This window comes from Phalacrocorax aristotelis, chromosome 6, assembly GCF_949628215.1.
Source record: "Phalacrocorax aristotelis chromosome 6, bGulAri2.1, whole genome shotgun sequence".
Taxonomy (NCBI): Eukaryota; Metazoa; Chordata; class Aves; order Suliformes; family Phalacrocoracidae; genus Phalacrocorax; species Phalacrocorax aristotelis.
Genome location: NC_134281.1, coordinates 54,367,584 through 54,391,644, shown reverse-complemented (window position 1 = coordinate 54,391,644; position 24,061 = coordinate 54,367,584). Strand labels below are relative to the sequence as shown.

Genomic DNA, 24,061 nt, shown 5'->3' with positions numbered 1-24,061 from the left:
GGTTTTGTAAAGACGATGACCTCAGCAAAGCTGAGTCAGTGTTCATGCTGCTACTTCTGCCTGGAGCCATGCAAGATTTCATACTTCTATAAATTTGGTCTAAGGGAAACATAGTTATGCAGCCAAAAGCCAATAGATGTGTAGGTCAGGATTTGGTCTCATAGGTCTGAAGAATAACAGTAGATTCTTAGCCTGTATGTGATATAAATAGGTGTTCTGCCAGCTACAGTTTCCGTCTTGTCCTTGTGGTAGATCTTGCCCTCAGTGAATCTTGTTGACCTCTTTCACCTATGGTATGGCAGTTGCGGCTCAGCTTGTGATCTTGATGTACCATAAGTCCAAGCAGAGATTATTGCCCCGTTCCAACAGGCTTTGGAACAGCTAAGGGCAAATGCTGAGAAGGGAAGGAAGAGAGATTTATAATATAGAGAATGGCACAGTTAGAGTAAAAGTTCTCTTGATTCCCTAATCAAAAGGTTGTGAGGCTTTCTGTTTTGTGGAACAGAAACACAGGACAGACTATAGTTCCTTAGAGGAACCATTCTGACATGTAACTCTTTCTGAAGAATAACTCTGAAAACGCTCTTTGCTGTCTCCAGTAGGGACAATAGTTGCATATAACACAAAGGTCAGATTCCAAGATAGAAACCCACCACTCTCGAAGTAAGAAAACTCTGAAAAATTTTTGGAAGGATTATTTAATTTCTGTGGTTTTACCTTTAAGAGAAAATATCAAATGTATGGAATTCCTCTCAAAATAGAGTTTCTGTTGCAAATGCTAACCGTCACTTCAATGATTACTTGAAAATGGCATTGTCTTACTAGTTTTGACAGGAGTTCACATTTTGTGTTTGTGACCTATCTGTGCTGTAGGTGTTGTTTCATTGTCAGTTGTTCAGAAAACCTCCATGCGGTGAAGGAAGTGGGAGCAGAGATGACTGGCAAAAGTTAATAAACAGTCAATACAGCCTAGCGCTGCAACCTGTGCTCCTTTCCTTACTATTCCTGAAATAATGAGATACTTAAGGTGTATCTGAGTACTACAGTACAGTTTAAATCATAGAAATGTGCTCCTCTGATCATCAGGTGATGATTTTATGTCTTCATCTTGGACTGGAAACTAAACAAGAATCCATAATTAATTGATCATTGCAGAATTAGATGGCATTAAACTGTATTTATTTTAACAAGCTGTACTACTTGCCGAAATGAAGGATCAGTGCTCGGAAGGACCTCCTGAAAAGAGCAGGGAATAAGCTCTGTACAACCAATACATTTTCTGTTAATGTAAGTTATTGATGTAATTGCCTGTGGATAAAGAATGAAAGAAATATAGCTGAGCCAAATATGTTTTTAAAACCGTATAATAATGGTAGTTTCTGCATATCCTTATATCAGAATAGTGGAAAAAAAGGGAAGTTGAAAACATGCTAGAGGAAAGAAGTTAAATTCTAAATAAAAAGAGAGTATAAGTACACTGATTAGAATTTCTGAGGTTCAGACACTTACTTCAATGTGAAAATCACTATTGGCTGTTACAAATACTAGAAATACACACACTAATACTTAACAGTCTTGTTAACAGAAGCTTGATGAGTAAGGATTTTAGTCTGCACTGTCTTGAATTCACTGCCACATCTATTATCCACCTCCACATGCCCCCACTCCCTCCCCACCACTCCCCTCCCCCCCCCTCCATTTCATGTCTGTCTTGATTTCACAGGAGTAGAACATCTTTTGGGGTTCATTTATGCTGCTTTTAATTTGGCTAGATGGGTCACCACTGAATGATATGGAAGATGTGTTTCTGCCTTTTTCAGCAATTCCAGGTTTTTGTGGTCCCATATCTTGATGAACCCTAAGTTAACCTAGGTGTCTCCCACAAAACATAGCAGAAAACTAATCCACCATAACTCAGAAACCACTTTAAGAAAAGGAACAAGTTCCAAGGCAGTAAGTTACGCTACTTGAACTCAGAATGACATAGATTACTCATACTGACACTCATGAGTACCAAATGGGCACATACATTTGTGCAAGTGAGATGGAATAAGGCATAGGAAAGATATAAATAGGATATGATCTGCTTTTAGCATACATCCTGCTAGTAACTGCTTTATTGGTTCTACTCCTCTCAGTAATTTCCAACATCAGTAGGTCAAATTCAGTATCAATGTTTCAATTATACACTGGTAAATGATCCTGTGATAAATCTTAGGGACTCCCCTGGAAAAAAGTTAAAAATTATAATAACTAAGAACTCTTTCTAAATGTACTTAGATACATTTCTGAATTTGATGTTATCTGTGTTCATGTCAATACAGATCACAGTAGACTATTTTATTGCAGAATCCGTTACTCTGAAGCAATGTTATCTCATATTCACTGGGTGGTATCAGGTGTCTCTACTCTGCTTTGCTGCCGTTCAATGGTGGTGATGGTGTGATGATGGACATCAACACAGTGACAGAAAAAAGGGACACGTAAGTCATCCTGAGCATAGTAAATGCTTGAGAATTTGACAATAACAATTTGAGAGTCAACAGGGAAGCTTGGCACGGTGAAGTGCGGTGAATCAGGATGATCAAATGATTTTATTAGTTTGCTTTTATTAGTCAGATCTATTTCCTTTTTTTTTTAATATGGCCAGGGAAAAAAGAAGTAATTGTAATCAGTTTATCAAATACAACCCTGGCAGAGAGTATGCCACTGGTAACTTGATTTTGTTGTAACTGAACACACTATGTTTTGACTAATCTTCAGCACCCAAGATCATCCCTCTTAAAATGTCTTGTTTTGGTGTTTTATTTAAAATAATCTCAAAACATGGCCTCATTGTTTCTGGTAGACATGGGACAGATGAAGCTTAAAAAACTGAAAAACACCTCAGTTTATCTTCAGACCACAGACTGAGAGTCTACCGTGGGCAGTCACAGTACAAGCTTTGCCAGTGTCCGTGCCCTCTCCCCTTGCCGTGTGAACTTCACCTAAAATAATCATGTACTCAGTGGGAGATAAGGGATTCTGTAACTGTGATAGCTAATGCCCAAGGCTCCCCTAAGCAATGATGAACAATTATTATAAACTATTTCAAATTATAGACAGTAGGCACTGTGATGGAGACTTTTGTAGACTGGACTGAGACAATTACCAAATGAAGGAAAATATTATTATTTTAGGAAATGTAACATTTTAATACATTGTGAAAAATGATGAGGGAATAATAAATGGAGGGCATAAAAAGAGCTAATAATAAAAAGGAGCTTGGTGAGAAATCCCGCTGTCATATTTGCATTTACCCTGAAACTAATGCCGTGCACATTTTTGAATGCAAATAATTCACAAGAGGAAGCAAAATGAGGATGTTAATAATCATTTTTCCCTTAATGAGAAGCTGTACTTTGAATGAAAGGAGCTTTAAGGTGGCCTAAACTAGGCCTAACAAAGGAGCTTTTTTTTTCTTTTTTATAATATAAAGGAATGAGTTAGAATAATATTCTGTCACTTAAAATCCCCAGCATTAACATTGTTATCACAAATCTTATTTCAAATTAAAAAAGACGTGTTAGGAAAATTATTCATTCCATGTGGGATTTTCTTTTTCACTCTGGCTATTAAGTTAAAATGCTTTTTCTTTTGGGAACAGCTTAAGTTTTTAGGTTTCTTTTTTTTTTTAAAACCTCATTCACAAAATAGATTGTTGTATCGGCTCCTTATCTCAGGACTTCCTCACCAAGGCGCTAGGTTGCCTTCCTCATTCTTTTATCTTGAAGGCTTGTTAGTCCCAGATGGCTTAAATGGAAACTGGCTTCCTGAATTGACTGGAGTGTCCATCTTCTTACTGCTGATTAGACACACTCATGTATTTAATATGAAATACTTTAACGAATTAAAACTAGGTTAATTCAGGTTTGAAAACACCATTTCCGAACATTAAGAATATGGAAATTACATTGGATTAGACTGGAGACACCTTGGCAGGGTTGGCCAGCACCTTTTAACCACTCAAGGCAAATCCTAAGTGGATCTAATTCTATTAAATTTTACACACCTTCTATTAAAAGGAGGTGAACCAGACTGATTTGTCCCCATATGGCCTGAATCCTATCAGTCTCCCCAACAGAGTACAGTATAAGTTTCTGTGAGTCAGCCACACACTGAAGAGCTAATCAAACATCCTCCACTGTTATCCCATGTATGCTGGAAGACAGTGGTCATGTTTTCTGCAAGAAATTCCAGCAAACAGGGTTTGATTTCTTTTCATGTATTTGTTTTCACTAGGTATTTTGAAAACAGCCTGTGGGTTACGTGTGCTCTGCACTGCATGTGGTGTGTGGCTGATCACTGATGTGTCATGTGATGCACTTGCTCTTTGATTGCACCTGTTTTAAACAGAAATACATAAAATAAATATGATGAAACAAACAATAAATAGGAGTAGTGTAAGGACCCCGATCACAAAATGAGATGTGAGAAGAGCCCTGTCCCCTGCAGGCAGCCACATGAGCTCCCTGCCCCAGAAGCCCTGCCCCTTTTCTAGTCACGTGGTATAAGCCCCTCCCCGCTACATGCTTGGGGCAGCCATTTTCTTGCAGCCACCATTTTGTGGCAGGGACCCTTATGTGCTGTTATCAAACATACACATATTCAACTATAAAAGTCCTTACACAGTTCTGTGAACTAAAACAATTCTTCTCAATGTTTAGATGGACTCTAAGAGGGCAAATACAATTTAATTGAACTGTGGCTCACAAAATCAGAATAACTTGCCACTAATAATTTTTTTCTGTGGTGACCATTGAGCTGTAGTGTACATTCGCAGGGCATAATTAATATTGCCTGTCATTAAGATGCACCATCTTTCTTATTTTGCCCTTAATTACTTTTATTTTATACTCCTCGTTACTCATCAGCTGATAATGGCATGGTAGGATAGATGCATTTTTAAAAGCAAATGGTGACTTAGAAATTATTGTTAGGATTTTATAGAATTAGTTGCTTTATGAACTGAGCTAGGTAATTGCCTTGGCCCCTGCAAGACTGAAACTAAGCAGGAACAAGGTTTAGTAAATAAGATTAATTTTGTTCTGTGTGCCAACCTTACACACTTAAGTAATTTTCTATTCCATGTTTATTGGTTTTTAAGACATTATGATACCTCCAATGTTGGCTTGGTTAATTCTCCCAAATAATGAATGATAATTTTATTATAATAATGACTAAAGATTTTAACATATTTTTTAAAAAAGAAACATTTCTTTGATTCTTTCCCCTGAGTTTTTTTCAGGCTTCTCATTAATGTTGCAGCATTACCTTCAGGTTGATCAACCAAAAATTGTGGTGCAATGCTGCCATTTTTCTCATGTTGTGTAGCATTAACTCCACAAGTAATCAAATTCAAATGCACTCAGTTGGATTACTCAATTAAATCTTAGCCAGCATTGAGGATGGCTGAATATCAATCTCAAGAACAGCTTCCCCATCATCTAAGCAAGCAGTTACTTAGGATCTGATCCTGTAACAGCTAATCTGTCTTGAACTACATGTGTGAGATTTATCCATGAGATTGTTTGTGTGCATAAATATGTTCATAAATCTTTGCTTGATGAAGGTCTTATGCAGTGTAACTAATGAAAAGAAATTATTTGTCCTCTCTTAGGTCATGGGTATTTATTTCTTGTAACAAGTATGTGTGATTTTTATGGGCTAGTTTCTGATTATGTGTTAGACTTAGAAAAATATTATTTCATGTGGCTATGAAACTGTTCTCAGTAACTCTTTTCAGTTTTATTTTCTTAATGACGGTATAAGAGTTCTTATATTTGTGGAATGGCTTCCCCAGCATTTGACAAATTTTAGCTCCAGTTTAATGGGTTTCAGGTTTAATAATTTAATTAAATTTTCTAATGTGTGTTCACAGTTCTGCTTGTATATATACACTGAGGTATTCATACAAAACTATAAATACAAACGTACACAACAAAGGATAGTCTTTAATTATATAGAGAGAGCAATGCAGAAACTATTCTGCCTGAAAAGAATATCACATGCAATTACTGGATTTCATTTTGAGGCGAAAATATATGTAAACATTATTGGCCTTTTCTGAACATAATTGTAGCAGATACACTTTAATGATTACAAGAATAGAATTTAATACGTATATTTACATATTTTCAAATGGATATATGTGGTGTTAATGTAATTGAAATATTGATGTTATAAAATGTACCACAGCACTCTATACTGGCTAATGTTATTTAAAGCAAAGTTTTTTAAAGAGACTAAAATAACCCTTGGATTCATACTACACAAAAATTAAATTAGTTTAAACCTCAACAAATTGCAATCAGAAGAACTACGAAGTCTTTGGCAAGCACTGCGTGCGTATGTCTTCAATATTTTGTTATCGGTGACTATTCACTGTCTTATGGCATTGGTGTTTACTCCTACACTGATATATTGGCTTGTCTGTTTCTATGCATGCATGTTTGCACTTATTTTCAAAAATATTTTCAGTGATAATTTCAATGGAAATGTGCCTAGGAATCTATCATACATGGTACTTGTGTTTGGATTCTACTTTATGCCCTTTTCCACAACTTGTGACCTTTTATCCAGGCTATTTTTCTCTCTCTCACCCCCTGAGCTTTGTCCCCATAAGACTTTTGAAGTTTTATACCTTCAGATCTTCAGCAAAGAATAACAGGGGAGACAAAAACAATTGGATAAAATGTCACGGATATAATCTAGTTCCACAGAAGAACCCTGATTTGTGTTTACTTAGTCTTTAGTTTTCAAGTATATATGACTGTTTACATCTCTTCCTTTACCTTCAGTAAAAGCTGAAGTGATCTATATCACATTTGCTAATTGCAAATGTTGTTGCAGGTTTTGCCATCTGATAACTTATGGAAGCTTTATATTCTGAGCCAAAAGCAAATGTATGCAACAACCGCAGGTGCGTATGGTATTGCTAAAATCTAGTATTTACAATCACCCTCTGTTGTTCCTCTGACATTGGCTGAAGACCAGCTGTCCTGTATTCTCTAAAAATATTATGCATTTACTTATTATATGTAAATAAATATTAGTATTTATTTACATAATTGTAGAACCATGGCAGTGTTTTTCCCTGGAAATCCCTGTTTGCAAGTGCTGGGGATAATGGAGCAATTAGTGAATCATTCTTTCAGCCGTGTTGTCTTTTTTATATATATACATGAATATACAAAAATAAAATCTGGTTTCTGCTCAAACAATGTAGAGCTATATTTTAAGTAATGTTAGACCTAAAATTCTCTCAGGCTACAAATACCAAGAATATATTAAAAAAAGTAAACTTAATCACCAAGTATTCCTAAGGCAGTCTCCTGGCTCACAATAATTGTTGTTATGGCTGTAAAAGCCAACAAAAACTGTCCTGACATCCCTAAGATTAAAGTTTTGTGAAGGAATGAAAACTTTCAATGTATTAAAAAGGCTAATATGTTTTATTGTGCTACATAAAGTTATAATGTTTTAGCATATGCTTTACAATGCATTTTCATTCTTGGAATAGGATTTCCCACCTAGACAACCCCTTATCAGCTTGTGTTAGGATTTTTGTTTTCGCCTTGACAGCTGTCATTAGTAGAGAAGTCCATGGGCTCATCAGCAAGGTAACAAAAGAAGAGACCATATAGCTACAGTTTTACTTGAGAACAGGAAATGGAATTACATGCGTTAACTGTACCAGGAATGTTTTTCTTCTAGCGCTGGAGACTGAATTTAGATGGGTACTGATGTAGCTTCTAGATCTTGATTTCTCCCTGTGAGACATCATGCTGAATACTTTGCACTGGATCCCTACTGGGAGTGGTAGAAATCATACCTTTCATGCTACTTATGGAAGCTGCAAGATAATGACTCAGGAAGAGTCACTGATATGGATTGGGGAGCTTTGGTGATTTTCCTATTGTTCATTGCACAGCAGGCATTAGGGCAAATGTTTATCAGGAAAAAACCTGAGGGTTAAACAGAACTAAAGAGAAATTCGAGCATGTTTAAACAGTTTTCTCCCAGGCGTTGTTCCAGTTTTTGACTTGCATACCTCTATCAAAATTAAACGGTGTTTTAAACCTAGCAGTCTTTTGTATCCCTTATTTAATACTTACCTCCTGACTTGAGAATTATTAATAACATTAAATATTAGGCTTACAGTGTTAGCTGACTAGCAAATGGAAAAGATGTCTAAGAAGTCTTATTATTACCCTTACTGGAATCGTTTCAGATGGTTAAAAGGTACAAAAGACATGCTAATATTAGAATCCTGCTAGTGGAGCTACGCAATGAAGAATAAGAATATTCAATGTAATACCAATTAAAATGAGATGTAAAAAGGGATCTAATACTAATTGGTTTTATCTCTAAATTACTAAATAGTTATAGTCTAGAGAAGCAAGAATCCTGTTATTCGTAATTTATTCTGTAACAGATAACTGCAGTGGTTTAGAGACAGAGGAATTCAGTTTTAGGGTTGGTAAATCCTTGCTGGCATTTTGGATTAGCTAACAGTTACTAAACGCAGAAACGCAAGTGACATGACCTAATGGAATTAAAGGTGTTTAACTTAAATAATGGGATGACTATCTGTTTTTTCTTGTTATACCTCTCTATAAAGAGTGTTTTGGAACAGATAAATTAATGAATATCAGAGATGTCAAATTAGAAATAAATTCAATGTCTTTGTTCATTAAAGTTTATATTCTTTCCAGACTGCACAATAGACAGTATAATATGCATTTGGAGTGATTTGTTACTACTTTAAGTTCTGGTATCATTCTCAAAATCCTATTTGTTGATTATAAAAACTGATTAAATCTAATCTCTTGGCAGATCTTTTGCCAATAGTATCTCACCAATGATGCTGAAACTAAATTGCAGAAACAATGGTTGTATTTTCAGGGTACTGTAATGCATCTTTCTTTTTATCTTTAGCAGTTTACTAGTTTAGGAGGAATAAGTTGAAAGTATGTAAATGAGGAATTAGCATCTCATTTCAGAGAGAGGTATATTTAACACTTGTAGATTTCCTTGATCTCTCTTTCTTTCCTGGCACAATGAAGGACCTTTTTCAGTGATTCAGGAAGTCATTTCTTCATGAATGTGACATGGTGTATTGGTAACATCTCATTTTAGGAACATGCAATCTGCTAGTGTATGTGCCACAGTGCTGTAGTTCTTCAGACCCAGACTGTCTGGCCTTTATTGACAGATTTCTCTGAATCTTATAATTTAATTAAATTTATGAGGTAGAGTTTTATTTGATCATGAGTTATACATCTGTTTCAAATTAATCTAAACCACACCTAATGTCTTTGCCCAAGTCTCTATATGTAAATGAACATCAATCACCAAGTTGTCTCCTAAATTTTTCTAAAGCTGTTTCTTAACTTTCTGAGTCGGTAAAGGAAACTGGAAAAACAGTTCCCAAGTTGCTTAAATAATATAAATATTTTATATTCAAAGAGATTCAGGTACCAGTAACCAGTTATTTCATGGTAATTATATTCTCTGCTCATGGAAAGAATATCAGACTATTGCTATAATAATACATAATGTCAGAGAAGATTGGAGACTATTTTCAAGAGGCAGCTAATCCATTAACAGTACGAATTCCCGGTCTGCCAGGACAGCTCTGTAGTGTGAGCTGTGAGCTCTCGGTGCTCTAGTACAGGCATTAACCACAACGACCACTACATTTTTCCCTAGATACTTAAAAAATATGCTGGTCAGTTTGTTCTTACAATGAAATGACAAATAGTTCCATAAGCTCCAGGATGAATTAACTGTAGATTTCTATGGATTTGTGTCTTCCAGTTATTTGATGCTCGTGTTTACAAAAATAAAAAGTGAGGTGAAGTGTTGCTCACTGATGAGCTTTTATAAGGCTTTCTTCCATCTGGTGTAATTTGTGACCATGCTGTAGCTTTTATAGATGCTTCTTCAAATTTGGTTAAGAAATTTTTAAAACTTTTGGTGGACCCATGCAGAAGCAGACAGCATTTATTTGCGTAAGAAAGAGATACCTGGGTGGAAAAAAAGGGTTTACTGACTGTTCTTGCCCAAATAACTGGCATTCTATCCTCATTTTCCCCCTTTCCCTTCATAGCAGGAAGGAGGTCTTTTGTCTTTTTGGGTGAGAAAAAATTTTAAAGAAGCCTTCTCTTCAACTGTGCACTAATTGCAGTTTATTGCTCTGTATCTTTTATAGTTCTGGGTTTCTCCAGAGCAGAGAAAACATGGAGAAACACAGTTTATAAACGTATATTTTCAGCCTTACCATGGGGGGGGCCATACATTCCAGCTGGCAACACATTAGCTTCTGATTTGAAAGCCATGAGCTTGGTTCTGGCTCAGTTCTTAATTAACTGCATGTCCTGAGGTTAGTTGTCTCAAATTTCATTCATATCCTCTAATACAATGGAAAGACATTTCTGATATCACTAAATTTGGGGCTAGATCCCGTACAGTTCTGTTTCTGAACTCTACCTGAATTTAAAGTAGGACCTTTTTTAATGAGAATGATATTTATATAAAATAGGATTATCAGTTTTTAGTCTTCACATGAATCTCCTAAGTGTTAAAGGTATATAATAAATAAAGAGACTGGAAAGGTGCCATTTGTTTTGTGTATTGGAATTCCAGCTGATTTGGGGTTTAGTACAATAGATATATTTGATGCCCGTGTACCTGCATGTGTCCTCACTGAAGAAGCCAAGGTTTGGCTTGTGGAAGTTCATTGACAGGAATTCAGTAGTAGTCTTGGATATGTCCTTCTGTACCTGGCTGGCCTAAAATAATTCCATTAGTCTTTCACACATGTAAGCAATTAATTCACAGCTCTACAAAATTCTGATAATGTTTTAAAGGAATGCATATTTTTGCCTAATATTTTTAAAGAGTCCCAAATGAAAACATTTAGAAAATATTAATCCAGAAGTGTGCCAAGACAAAGCAACCTTGCATTTTCTACTGTGCGGGGAGCTGACTGTGTGAATTAGAACTTGACAGAGTGCTCTAAGTTGCACAGCTCATATTTTCCCAATTTAAAATTGAGCTGAAATTGCTTTTTGTACTTTCTGAGAATTTTATAGTGGAGTCATTTTTGCTTAAATTACTCAAAAAGAAATTTTTTTTCTTTAAAAATTCAATCTTCTGGAATTAATCTTGGAAGTTTTCCAATAATGTTTTTAATGGCTATAATTGGTTCAAGATCAAATCACTTCTTATTTTGTACCTTGGAGGTTGTTATGAACTTCTGCGTTTCCATTAAATGATCCTATATTTTCTTCAGTAAATGCTATTAACTATTCCAGTAATTAATAGAACCAAAGAATGGTTCCTACTGTGAGTCTTGACCACATGTTTTTAAGTCCATGTATCATAGGTAAGGATATGCTTGTAAAGTCTGACATTTAATTAAGTGCTTCTTTTTTTTATTATTTTTCGTTCTCCTTTTTGCACATATTAATTATTATATCTAAGAAGTCTAGTTCAATTGTTTGATATGTGTTGATGTTTTCATAATATAACAAGGTTTTGTTTCCTGTGTGCTAGAGTTATTGTGTAACTGTGATCACAAAATGCCCAGAGCTTTGTAACTTACGAGAAAAATATGCTCATGGCCCAGGTTTACAATACTCACTGTTTTCTTTTTAGGGTAAATGTCAGTAATTTGAATATGTGGATTGATTTCCTTTTTAATTGCTACATTTGATACAATGGGACAAAGTTCAAAGCTTAGCGAAGGAAACACTTTTAAAAGCAAGAAAGAGGTGTGCCCTACTTTTTACGGTATGTGATTTTTAACAATGAGTTTGCCCAGTTCACTTCAGCAGGATTCAGTGAAGCTCATATATGAATATGGTGATTTGAAAGAAATATCCACATTCTTCTATAAACAAATCTGCATTTGAAACCTCTTTCCTATAAAGAAAGTTCATGCACTGAGTGTAGTTGAAATTCGAATCTCCTGGTAGGTCTTTTCTTCCCCCACCCCCCCACTTCTCTAGGCTAGACCTGATACCTCCCTGCCAGCTGTTAGTGAACCTGTTTGGAATGAATGACATCAAACGGTATAAAGATCTTATCCTGACAGCTGCCTCTGAAAGGGTCTACAGAAAGGAAGTCTCTTAAGAAGTAAGAATCTTTAACCCAAATTACATGAACAAAAATGTCATGTTAAGCAGTGATTACACTGTATTTAAAAATGAATTCTCACTTCATTGAACTAGCTACTATTCAAAATCGTTGGATGTTTTGCTGAATACTTTGTCAGATGGAACCTTCTTTGGGCTGAATTTTGTTGGCCTTTAGCAGTCTATACTATGGACTACATAGGAAAGTAGAGCAACAGGTCCTAATTCATCCTGTGGGAGGTAAATTAATATGAACTGAGTAAATGGCTTCAGACTTTTCTTATACTTTGATCCATATTAACTCTTTAATACGTTGTAGGCTCACAACTATGTGTATAATATGTTTTCTCATCTGTATGTGCACAGTTCTGACCTTATTTCCTAAAGCTGAAGGGAAGGTACACAGCTGATCTGAAATGCCTATAAACCTCAGGTTTAAAGTTTGAAGCTCTATCTAGCCTTCATGGAGTTTGTTCTGTTTCTTTCACAATGTTTTGCCTATGAAACCAAAGGGTTTTCTTTTGTCTTCATCCACTGTAGCAGTTAGCTGCTCTTGCCACTCAGAATGAAGCCATATCCTTTTACCTTTGCTTTATGTGTGTTACTTAGTGATCCACTGGGAATTAAAGTCATCATATAACATGTACTATTAGTATTTTAGATAAAATGTCTGGTTAAATTCTTCCTGATCCAAATGTACGTGAGGTGTATTTCAAAGTGACTAGGAGAATATATTTGAATTTTTTCAAAGACCTAGTAGGTCTTAGATGGTAGGAGCTTCTCCACTGGATAGGACATTTATTTACATAATCTGGAGTATGGAAGATTCTGATGAGCTAAAATTTTGGTTCTTCAGTTCACTTGATTTTATGTTTAAAAACTTCTTTTAGCCCAGATTAAGCAGTCAATTACACTGCTAGGATTCCCTGGTTATTCTAATAATCTACTCTAAGGTTTTTCAAGCTTTCCAAGGAATATGTTCTCCAGAAAATACTTTTTAAAGTGGTCCTTGTGAACTCTTTGCAGACTTCAAGATTTTAAGGATTATGAACTCCATTGGAATTGTTTTGCTTGAAGACGAAGGAACAGTTAGTTCACAATACCCAAAAGATCCCAGAGCTTCATAGGTATCCCAAAAGATTCTCCAAGAAAAGAATTCTCTGAGTGGAAATCTCCATGTTCTTTGACAGTATGTCCTGTATATATGCAGTGCTGCTGCCGATTCCCTTATGAGTATCGTGTCCTTCAGGCTTCAGATAAGTGCCATAGATTAGACAGGAGATATGTTAGTGCTAACAAGGATTATTGTCTTGCTAACTTCAATAGAGTTTTAGATGATAGTTTGCTAATGAGTAGACTTATCTTTTTTTGTTGATATTATTATGCAGGCCTGCTTTGATTCAAAACTCTTCTGGAAGACATTGTGTATACTAGTGCCTTTATACATTATATCTTGCTCTCTTGTATGTATATAGGCAGCAAAAACACTGTAAAAGCTCAATGCCTCCCTTTCTGGGAGGTAGTAATTGGGATTACAGTCCTGCAGAGGCAGATGTCCATTCCTAATACCTTCATCTACTATGCCTCAAATATAGAATGGATAAGGACATGAAGTCTTTGATTAGAAATATATTTATTTTTCTTTTTTTCTATTAATGAAGTTTTTTATTGCTCGCCCGGCAAACAATTATGACCCTGTGAGTACTGAGAAAGTATGTAATTGTCTAGGCAACTGATGAGTGTTATTCTTATCTGAAAAAATAAGTGAAAGATAAGTGAATAATAAGTGAAAAATCAGTGAAAGAATATAAAAAGACTTGTCATCAAAAACAGTCACGAGGTATTTTTTTCATATTGAAAATATGGCCTAGTCCAAGTCACAAAAGCTAAATTCCAATGCAATGAGCAATGTCTAGATTGGTAATTTTTCATAATGGAGGAGCAAATTGTTAAAAACAAAGGAAGGAATGACCTGTAATGAATCAATCATGTAAATATTAAAAAACTTGGAACGTTTATTATAAGGTAATAAAGATTAGTTATTCAGCTACATAAAACTAATATGGCATTCATCTTTGGATATGTGAAGCTACACAATGATGCTTCCTTAATATTTAAAATCACTATGGACAATATTCAGCTCTTGATATCATCTCTTAAAACCACGTACCTAGAGAGCCCTTGTTAACACAGTCCAGTGGATTTTCGTGCCACTAAGACTGCTTAATTTTTAATTTCACTTACTATGATACACTTATTACACAATGATACAACTTACTACATACACCTCTTCATACAATAGCTATGAGAGAAAGTTTTTTAATTGAATCATAGAACCATAGAATGCCCTGAGCTGGAAGGGACCTGCAAGGATCATCGAGTCCAGCTCCTGTCCCTGCACAGGACAGCCCCAAATTCACACCGTGTCTCTGAGGGCGTTGGCCAAGTGCTTCCTGAATATCGCCTGGTGCCGTGATGCCTCCCTGGGGAGCCCGTTCCAGGGCTCCACCACCCTCTGGGGGAAGAAACTTTTCCTAATACCCAGCCTAACCCTCCCCTGGCCCATCTCCCTGCCATTCCCTCGGGTCCTGGCGTTGGTCACCAGAGAGAAAAGATCAGTGCCTTCCCCTCCTCCTCCCCTTGGGAGGGAGCTGCAGAGCACCATGAGGGCTGCCCTCAACCTCCTCTGCTCCAGGCTGAACAAACCAAGTGACTTTAGCTGCTCCTTGCACAGTTTCGCCTCTAAACCCTTCACCAACTTTGTGACCCTTCTCTGGACACTCTCCAGTAACTTTATATCCTTAATGTACTTAATTGAAGAAGATTATTGCAAGTTTAAAGGTGAAACATGAGTAAATGTGATAATAAATTTTGTGTCATTTTAAGACAACAAAAAAACCCCTCCTATTTTGTATAAAGGCACAGTTTTTCTGGAAGGTCTCCAGAAGGTCTCTACCTCTCACCTACCCATACAAGGGAACATGGCACACTCTCCCACATCATATGAACTGATTGCGATTGCCTGTATGGCTCTTTTTTTTCCCATCCATTTCAATCAAAAATCTGTTCCAGAGAATGAGCCAACCGTCGTGTTTCTATGAGATCTGCAGCAGCTATATCTGACACCCATTGCCGTGCTTCTGTAGTTGAGCTCTGTGGTGCTTCTGACAAATCTGTTTCCCTCAGATTGGCTTTAGCCGCTCTGTTCGGTGAGCCTGCCGACTCTTTTCTTTTTAAACAGTAGGGTTGTGGGGCGGAAGAGAATAAAGAAGAAACAAGTAGATTGATGTGAGTGATTTGAGGATGGAGAAAAAAATCTGCACAGCAGAGCATTTTTAAGCTTATATTATTGCAAATTTATGTTCCCTCTTTGTCAAGAGGAAAGCATCAAGTTTTAATAACAACACATGACAGGCTTAAGGAAAGGGGAGACAGGATTTTCTTGCCTTCTCCTCAGCAGGTGTAAGCAGCTATTTGTCCAGACTGGCCAGTGAGTGCCTGAGCAAAGGCTGTGTTGGAATTGGATCAAAGTACCTGTGGCCGACAATAAATGAAGTAGACCATGGAATCAACTGAAGATTTGAACACAACTCAGCCTATTAAAATAAATGATACCTGTCAAGACAGTCATCAAAATTTCCTAATGACAAGAAAAAACTGCATACGGTGTTGTCTTAAAAAAACTCAACAAACATTGAATATGTTCTTTTTGGACAAAGACATAGAGAAGGTGATTTTGAATTAATTCCAGCTGCACAGAGAAGGTAAATGAGAATCAGCTCCAGCTGTGCCTGATTTCCATAAGTATCTGGGATTGCAGTTTAGGCTACAGGCCTAGATATAGCACAATTTACTTGATGCTTCTTATTGCCTTTGACAACAAAAAAAAAAAAAAGAAAAAAACCGAACTAAAAACCAACCCCTTCATTTATGCTGATATCACTTCAACAATATGCTATTGGCATGCTTACACAGTGTGACAGAGCTAAGCTAATCACATGCAAAATGCTAAGATAGATGCTGAACAAATGTGTTTGCCTCCCAAAATGTAATGACTGTATGATGTTTTAAGTGGGTCTGATTGTTGCTATTAAGGTTGCTTTACATATTCCACTGGAGTACTGCGTTCTGTTGTCACATCCATGCCAAACTATAACCCTTTCATCGATTAAGACTAACACAGTCATAGGATACTTAGTCCAACCAAGTCCAACTTATCTAAGTAATATTATATCATTTCCATCATAAGGGTGTGTATATGTATAGTTCAGCACGGTCATAATCATTCCATCAGTGTCCTTATGTATTTGCAATGTTAACTGTCATGATTGTCTTCTTAGTATATTGTCATTTACATATCCCCTCCTACTCATTAATGGTATTTATGTAGTCAATTAATGCATTTCTTCTAAATAAAAGGCTATTTTATGACTAAAGCTGGGAGGAGAGAAAAAAAAAAACCACCACCTATGAGTGGAACAAAATGAGATCTTTTGTGAGTAAAGGGTCTTGGAATGCCAAAGGATCCCAAATGCCTATTTTCTGGAGAAAAAAGTGATTTATAATATATGCTGAATGAGTTCAGGGTTTGAAAATGAGCAAGGGGATGAGGTTGATTGTTCCAGGAATGCTTTGATTAAGAAATCTGGCATTGTGCTGTACATAAGGTCCCTATTTGTCATATAACTGGCATAGTCCCACAATGCCAGAGTGTTTTGATGAAATAGTGGCAGCTGAGGAGTAACAGACAGATAGTTGTCATCTAGATCAACTGTTCCACCAGAGTTTTAGTTGCATTTAACCAGACGTGGAAAAGATTTTTTTTTCGTTAGTGGAATTAGGTGAATAGTATAATGTAATAATAACACTTTATTTTTGTTAAAAAAAAACCAAAAGCTGCTTCTGTAATTTCTTTCTAATAAAAGAAAATTACAGTCACACCAACCATCAAGCTGAAATCATTTGTTGCATGAGGAGGGCTAAATCTAGGTTCTAACAGGTAAGTTAAATATAAACCATAACCATTCAAAAGTGGTGTTGCTCAGGAACTAAGTTTTAGGTGTCTAATCTCTGGACATCTAATTTCTTCTACATTACCTGACTAGAACGTGGTGGAATTATGATCTAAGAAAAGTTATCTAAACACCTGTGTGGTAAGCAGAGGCATGTGAAGCTATGGAGTATGACACGTTTCAAGTAACCTGCTTTAAATTCCTCCTCTGTCTAGAGCCAAGTTGCCTGGTTTAGGGTTGTAAGGTTGAACTCTGCCTTCCTGGGATCTGCCGTCCCAAAGCTCCCCAGGTTATACACCTAGAACTGCTCTTTGAAGACCAGAACAATGTTAGCAGTTTTCTTTTCAAGTGCACCTGTGGAGAAGAAACCTCATGGTTAAGTGTGGGGTTTTTTTCCCTGTGAGATATATATGTAAACCCTCTCAGGATGAAGAAGGAATTTAACACATTTCCTATTTATAGTGAGTGCTCTCCCTCCTAGGCTATTACGCCATCCTTCTCTTGCATTCAATGTGAAAGCATATTTAGCGGTATTTTCATTGAGAATAAATTCCGTTTGTACAGTATGTATATTTTCCACCACCACCCCCCTGTCCCGGATTGCAACCTTCAGGATTTAAGGAATCCTCTGCATAATTTTTGGATTCCTATCAGGCTTAAGACAAAGTAAATGAACTGCTAAAACTGGAAGAGTTTTGAACATGCTCTGAAACAGACTCTTAGATCCTAGAGGAATTAGACTAAGTCAAACAAAGAAATGCCTCTGTGGTTAGATAGTAGTGAGGCTGGAGCTTTTTCAGTCACAATTTTAGACTTTTCCTCAAATGCAGTTGAATTCAGGGGAGAAGGGAGTTTGTTGTTTGTTGGTTTTTTTTTTATCTCTAACACTTAGTGTTTTTCACAACAACAGCAAAAAAATTGAGAGACATAATGTGCAGCTTGGTAGAGACACAGAACTCTTTACTGTGAAGACATTGGTGTTAGAAAAGACGGATCAAGAACCTGAAACATATCATATTTATCCAGAAAGGAAATAAAAACCAGCTTGCATTTTTTCTCTTGGAGACTATCTCCCCCTCCCCTCCAACCCTGAAAAATAACCGATTTTAGCTGTTTCTGTTCTCCTATTTATCTCAAATGTATTAGAGCGAGAAAGGCAGAATACATCTTCTTTTGTCAAGGAAATTACAGACAACAGTTTCAGTCTTGGAGTAATCTCTTGAAATTGTCCATGGCCAAATTCAACAATGCAACCCAGCCCAGCCAAGTACTTCAGTATGCACATAATTTTATTCACTTACTTAAATCCCTCTGACTTCAAGAGGATTTAAGCAGTGCTTAAGTGCTTTGCTGCAACAGTGCCTTAAATTGGTAGATGGCAAATTTCAGACAGAGAAAGGAAGGCCACGGTTTTTTGCAGTCTTTGCTGGTAGGTGCCTAAAAATTGGTTTGATTTTTTTTCAGATCATCCTGTAATTCCCACTGCCTCCAATTTTCTTTTATTCTTTTGGTGCTTTTTTTCAGAGCTATTTTGTTCTCTGCTTTTTAGGATCCTCAGTTATACACCACTCCCAGCCTCATTCCAAACCTGAAATAAGAGATGGTCTGGTCTGGTTTGGGCAAACAGTGTTTCCACAATTGCACACGACAGAGATAATTTCAAGGCAAATCAGACATATGCTGAATCAAAATGGATGGATCTTGCAAGAAGACACTTCCAAGGGTTAACAAGGTAAATAGGGACAATTCCTACTGGGTTGTTTGGTTTTTTTTTTTTGTTTTGCTTTTTTTTCAAAAGCAGTTAGGTGCTAACCCTGGTGAAAATAAGTTATGACTTTGAAAATGTCACCTTTTACATTTTTTGTGAGTGTATTTAGTTTACAGAGTACCTTCTTAATGTGATGCCTGATCTTTAATATGATCAATTGTCATTCCACTTTACTGGCAAAAAGATTGCAAAGTGTTCGGGTGATTAATGTAACTGTCAGGTGAAATATCCATAAATTTAGCTGACCTACCTCCCACACAAAGAGATAATATATATCAGGGTTTATGTGCTTCACTCACGTTGCAAAACACAGCCTCTGACTTGAGTAAATAAAGGCATGCTAAATTATAAATAGGAAGAGAAGGGAAAAGAGAAGAAAGCACACTGGGTTGTTTTACATTTTTTTTCAGATTAGTCTTTAGAAACAGAGCCTTTTACCATATGTCTACACCAAACAGAGTCGTCACCCTAATTTGACATTTTGGACTGCACAGAAGTTATTAATTAAAAAGTTAATAATTAAAAACAGTTTCTGTGAAAAGAAAATCCATGCACCAAGGGAGAGGGAGAGGTGATTTTGCAGTGTCCTGTGAGCAAACCTAAGCTTTGTGCTGTTGCTCTTTTCCCCATTGAACAGAACGAACTTTCAGCACAAAACCTGGATCTGTGGCTCAGATAAGAAATGGAGCATGTGTAGCAGGCAGTTGATGTGGGTTCACTGCTGGCCAAACTCTGCCTGTTGGAACCTGTCCTCAGCAGTATCTTCTGGGAGAACAGCACTTCCCTTCAAAAGAAGCATTCTTGTGCGCTTTAAACAAGTGGAGGACTCACTACCTGGATCAAGAAAATAGTGCATTTCATGTGGGCTTTTCTTTCCCAAATATTTTTTCAAGTAAGTTAGGAGCATAAACAGAGAAAAACTCTTCTGCTACAGTGTCACATGGCGTACCTGCACTTAGTCTTGCCTTAAACACTGTGACTTGAGCCTATGCTACACACCAGCCTACATATTCTCAATCCTCTTTCAGAAGATCTAACATGTAAATATGATAGATAAGGTGGTAATTGTTATTCTGAACAAGTGAGCAGCAGAACTGAGTAACTCTGTGCGTTTCATACAATTTTAATTATTTTAGGTAGCCTGCTACACAGATGTGCAAAATCTTTAAAGATTTTATCCAGAGAACACTTTGGAAACATTTTTTTCTTTTTGGTGCTTCTTTGGCTGTTATTAGTAGTGTGGAACTGTTCTAAGCACTTGTTTGAGTGCTGTGCTAGAGCTTTTTGTTTCCAGTATAAATTGATGGAGATCAACACTTTTTTGACACTCCTAGTACCAAGTGCTTATAAAGTGTTTATATCTATAATTGTGTCAAATTATGTTAATTAAGCGCTGAAAGACACTAGTAAGTTGAAGTGCTCAAAAAGTGCATTACTCTGAGTGTCACCCAGGGGCTCTTCACATCAGACACTTAGGGGACAATTTTTTTTGCTTCCAAGCACCTTTAGAGTACTATGTCTTAAAGTGTCTTTCTAGCATTAATTAAATTAAAAAAGCAAGTGCCAGTTAAGTGCACGTTTCACTCTAATCTTTTGAAATGCAAATGTATTTTAGACTAAAATGCCCTTCCCTTTTTACAATGCACCATTTTCCTCCTCAGTTGTCCCCCACACCTTTTCCTAGTAAGTATTCAACTGATAAAAACAACCATGGGGAAGGATGGGAATTAACTCCATTATGAATGACTAGGCAGAAAATAGAACTATTCAAAGGATCAGATACCGATATTAGGGTATCTAATAGCCTTATGAAAAAAAGTTATATTAGCCTAAGAGAAATGCTGTATAGACCCAGGCCATTCTGAGTTTGTTCTCCTTATGCCTGCCCCTACCCCTCGGGGTTACTCATGAAATTATGCTGCAGGTTTCTAGAGTAGCTGCAGAAGACAAGAGTTACAGTTCTCTTCCAGTGAACTTAAATAATTTTTTGGTCATTAGCCATATATTAGAGTTGTGTACATGAGCTCCCAAAGACTAAATGGTTTGGCCAAGATGATCTAGTAAAATGGAAGCTTATGCCCCACATTAGATGATTGATTTCCAGTTCTGTTGTAAGATGGAAGAGCTTCATATGGCACTATAGATATTTAGTATGAGGACAGAAGAAAAAAAATACAGTTTCTGAAGAACAGTTTGAAGATAGAGACAGCAGCACAAGGACACCAAAATTTAATACATGTTTCCCTGAAGACTAAAAAGAAAAAAAAAAGAAAAAAATAAGAAAAAAAGAAAACATTCTGAAGGCTGATCAAAAATAAACAGGCACTTTTAGGAATGTTATTACTGAATATCCTACTTCAAGGGCTATTCTGTTTCATGACAGAATATTCTTCTCTTAGGTGTGAGGATAACAATCCTTACATTACCTAATTCTGACTACACTCTATTAAAATTATTTTTTCACTTTTCTGAGAAACTGTATTTAATCCCTATGTCAATGTGCTGAGAAAGATAGTAAAGATATATCTGAACTTTAAACATCTTTAATCTTTCTCTTTAGCTTTCATTCTTGTTGCACAGCCTCAGCAATCAGATTTCAACACTCCATTCCTCAGAAAAACTTACAGATTTAGAAACTGTAGTGAGATAAGAGTCTCCTTTGACCCAAAGGCACATTCTGCCACGTCTTTGGAAGGTCTTTTAAATAGCAATGTCTATTGAAATTTTCTAAATAGATAAAATTTTATTTAGTAATGTCTAGAAAGTATCAGATGGGTGACAAGAGTGCACAGGAGTCTAGAGGCGCGTTGTGTACTCTAGGTAAAGAGCCATCCCAGTCAGTCCTCACTGGAAGCACTATCTGAAAGGTCCTTTTTAGCCTAGAATTTGTAAACTGAATTGTTCTGAACTTCATTCGCTGGGGAAAGATATCCATTTCACAGGTGTCACTCTCAGTGTAGCAGGAATGAAGAAGCCAAGAACAGGGTAAACATTGAGCTTGTTTTGCCAGTTCAAGGTAAAATATATTGTCAGGGCATCTGAAGCCTTTCTCAACAGCTGCTTACACTGCGTATGTATTGGAGCAGCTTTCACTGCTGTATAAAGCAGAGGGCTTTATGCTCTACAGATCCCAAACCAGCTCTTACCTGCAGGTTGATCCAGTTATCGGTGAAGTCAATTACCAGGAGACTGCTTTAGAGTGAGCTGAATAAAGTCTCCAGAGTATCAATTATATGCAGAAAACAAAATTTGAATCATGTTTAGTTTGAACTGTTATTGTCTGCTGCTTGGAAGGAAAGGAATCAGTGCTCCGACTGTCTTCTGTAAGGTTACCTATTATACACTGTATCCCTCTTTTCTGTCCTTCTAGCTACTTGATTGCCTATTTATTTGCAATAGTCTTTGGAGGTAATGAACAGATTAAATTTAGATAGAGGGCTCAGATTTGCTGTTGGCACAGCTCTGCTGAAATAAGTGGAATTAGCCAGGAGAGTCAAAATACCTTGTGTTCAGCAACAATAAGCTATCCAGCCTGTTGACTTCTAAAATCCCTCCAGTAGATGTTAGTGTGTGGTTGTAAAGTGTAATTTTAAAGGGCAATACATACGGGTCTGAAAACCAAAAGGCATTGAAATATAGAATGTATTACATTACCTAGATGAACTAATTGTCAGGATGAGTAAAACTAACCATTTGGAGGAAGGACCAGTGAAAGGATTAATTTTGCTTTTGGGCAATGTTTCATTTGGTTAGGTACCTTTTTTTTTTTTTAATCTTGGGTAAAAGAAAGCTGCACTGGTTTGGATCCAGGTCTTTTAATATGAGGTACATTACCATCCACCGAATGTTGTGAGCAGTTAGACAAATGGTATTGGTTACTGTTATATAAATTACTTTGTAATCAAAACATCAGCCAACAGATAGCTTCCAGCATTGTTATTGTTGTACATGCTGCCAGTGTTCACTAATTCCAGGGTACCACAGGTCTTGAAAATCTCAAATCATCTGGCAGACCTTAGGACATCTGCTGCTCGTTTGTCTAGGAAAAGAAAGACTGATGGGCATACAAAATTAAGGTCCAGATTTAAAGCCACAGCCACGTATAGAGCAGGACAGAAAGGGGCACTAACACAATGAAGTTAAAAAGAGAAGCTTATAAAACACAGGAAAAAAGAAAATCCTGGGACAGAAAGAATGAACAGTTAACGGAAAATACATGCCATGGTATCCTGGCAGGCATATCACTTTTTACTGCTGGCCATGAGGGTCTCTGGGGTATGGCTGTCCAAAGATGTGGTGTACCTGAAATGCCACTAAGCTTTTAGGCCTTCAACTCATGAAAGCAGAAATGGTGAGTCTCTACTTTTTACTTTCCAATGTCCCATTTGCATGAGGGAATGAAAATGTAACCTTCAATAAAAATGTCTTGTTTGATGAATAGCTTATGCTACAGAAATTTTTAATAAAATATTCATACATGACATACTTGGCAACTATTTTCCATTGCTCTAAACTTGTATATATCTTCCTTATGCAGTCACTTACTACATAACTCCAGTGATGTGTTTTTTCCCTCTACACCTACAGTAAGTTAGTTTTCATAAGGATGAGAAAATGCCTCCTGAGACAACACATTGCTGAGAAGAATTAGAAGACCAAAGGTAATAGATCTTTTAATTTAAGGTAGAGCCACTTGCCATTTCTGTTCTTTTAAAAAGCAGTCAATTCTAATTATAGAGATTTATCTTGGATTAAGGAAGAAAAATACTAAAGTAAGCACTGCTTCTTCTACTCTAACTCTAGGGTTAAGGCTTTTCTAAATGGGAATTATGCATAGTGAGGACAGTAAAGTGACTGCCGTCAGATTCTGAATTAACTGTTCATATGATGGAAATGTTGTTGTCCTGAAAATATTTTCCATTTAACTTTACATTTAAAAAGTGGGAAAAAAAATAGGTGTTACTGGCAATTGCCAATGTTGGGGGGGAAGAAGTGGGACAGAGGATTTCTGAAAGTAGGAAAGCATTTCTGATAGTTCTTGTAAAGTAATATTCGAATTCATCCACAGCGTATCAGAATTCCAATGGAAGAAAACACTC

At 36.6% G+C, this 24,061-nt stretch overlaps 1 long non-coding RNA gene across 1 annotated transcript in view; it reads left to right on the top strand.

The window, feature by feature from the left end:
• Positions 1 to 23,383, top strand: part of LOC142059299 (uncharacterized) — a 44,453-nt gene extending 21,070 nt beyond the window's left edge. Inside the window, exons 2-4 of the long non-coding RNA XR_012661277.1 lie at positions 6,892 to 6,961; positions 18,744 to 18,926; positions 19,600 to 23,383. This is a non-coding gene — a long non-coding RNA (uncharacterized LOC142059299). The remainder of the gene's footprint in view (positions 1 to 6,891; positions 6,962 to 18,743; positions 18,927 to 19,599) is intronic.
• Positions 23,384 to 24,061: the final 678 nt, after the last annotated feature.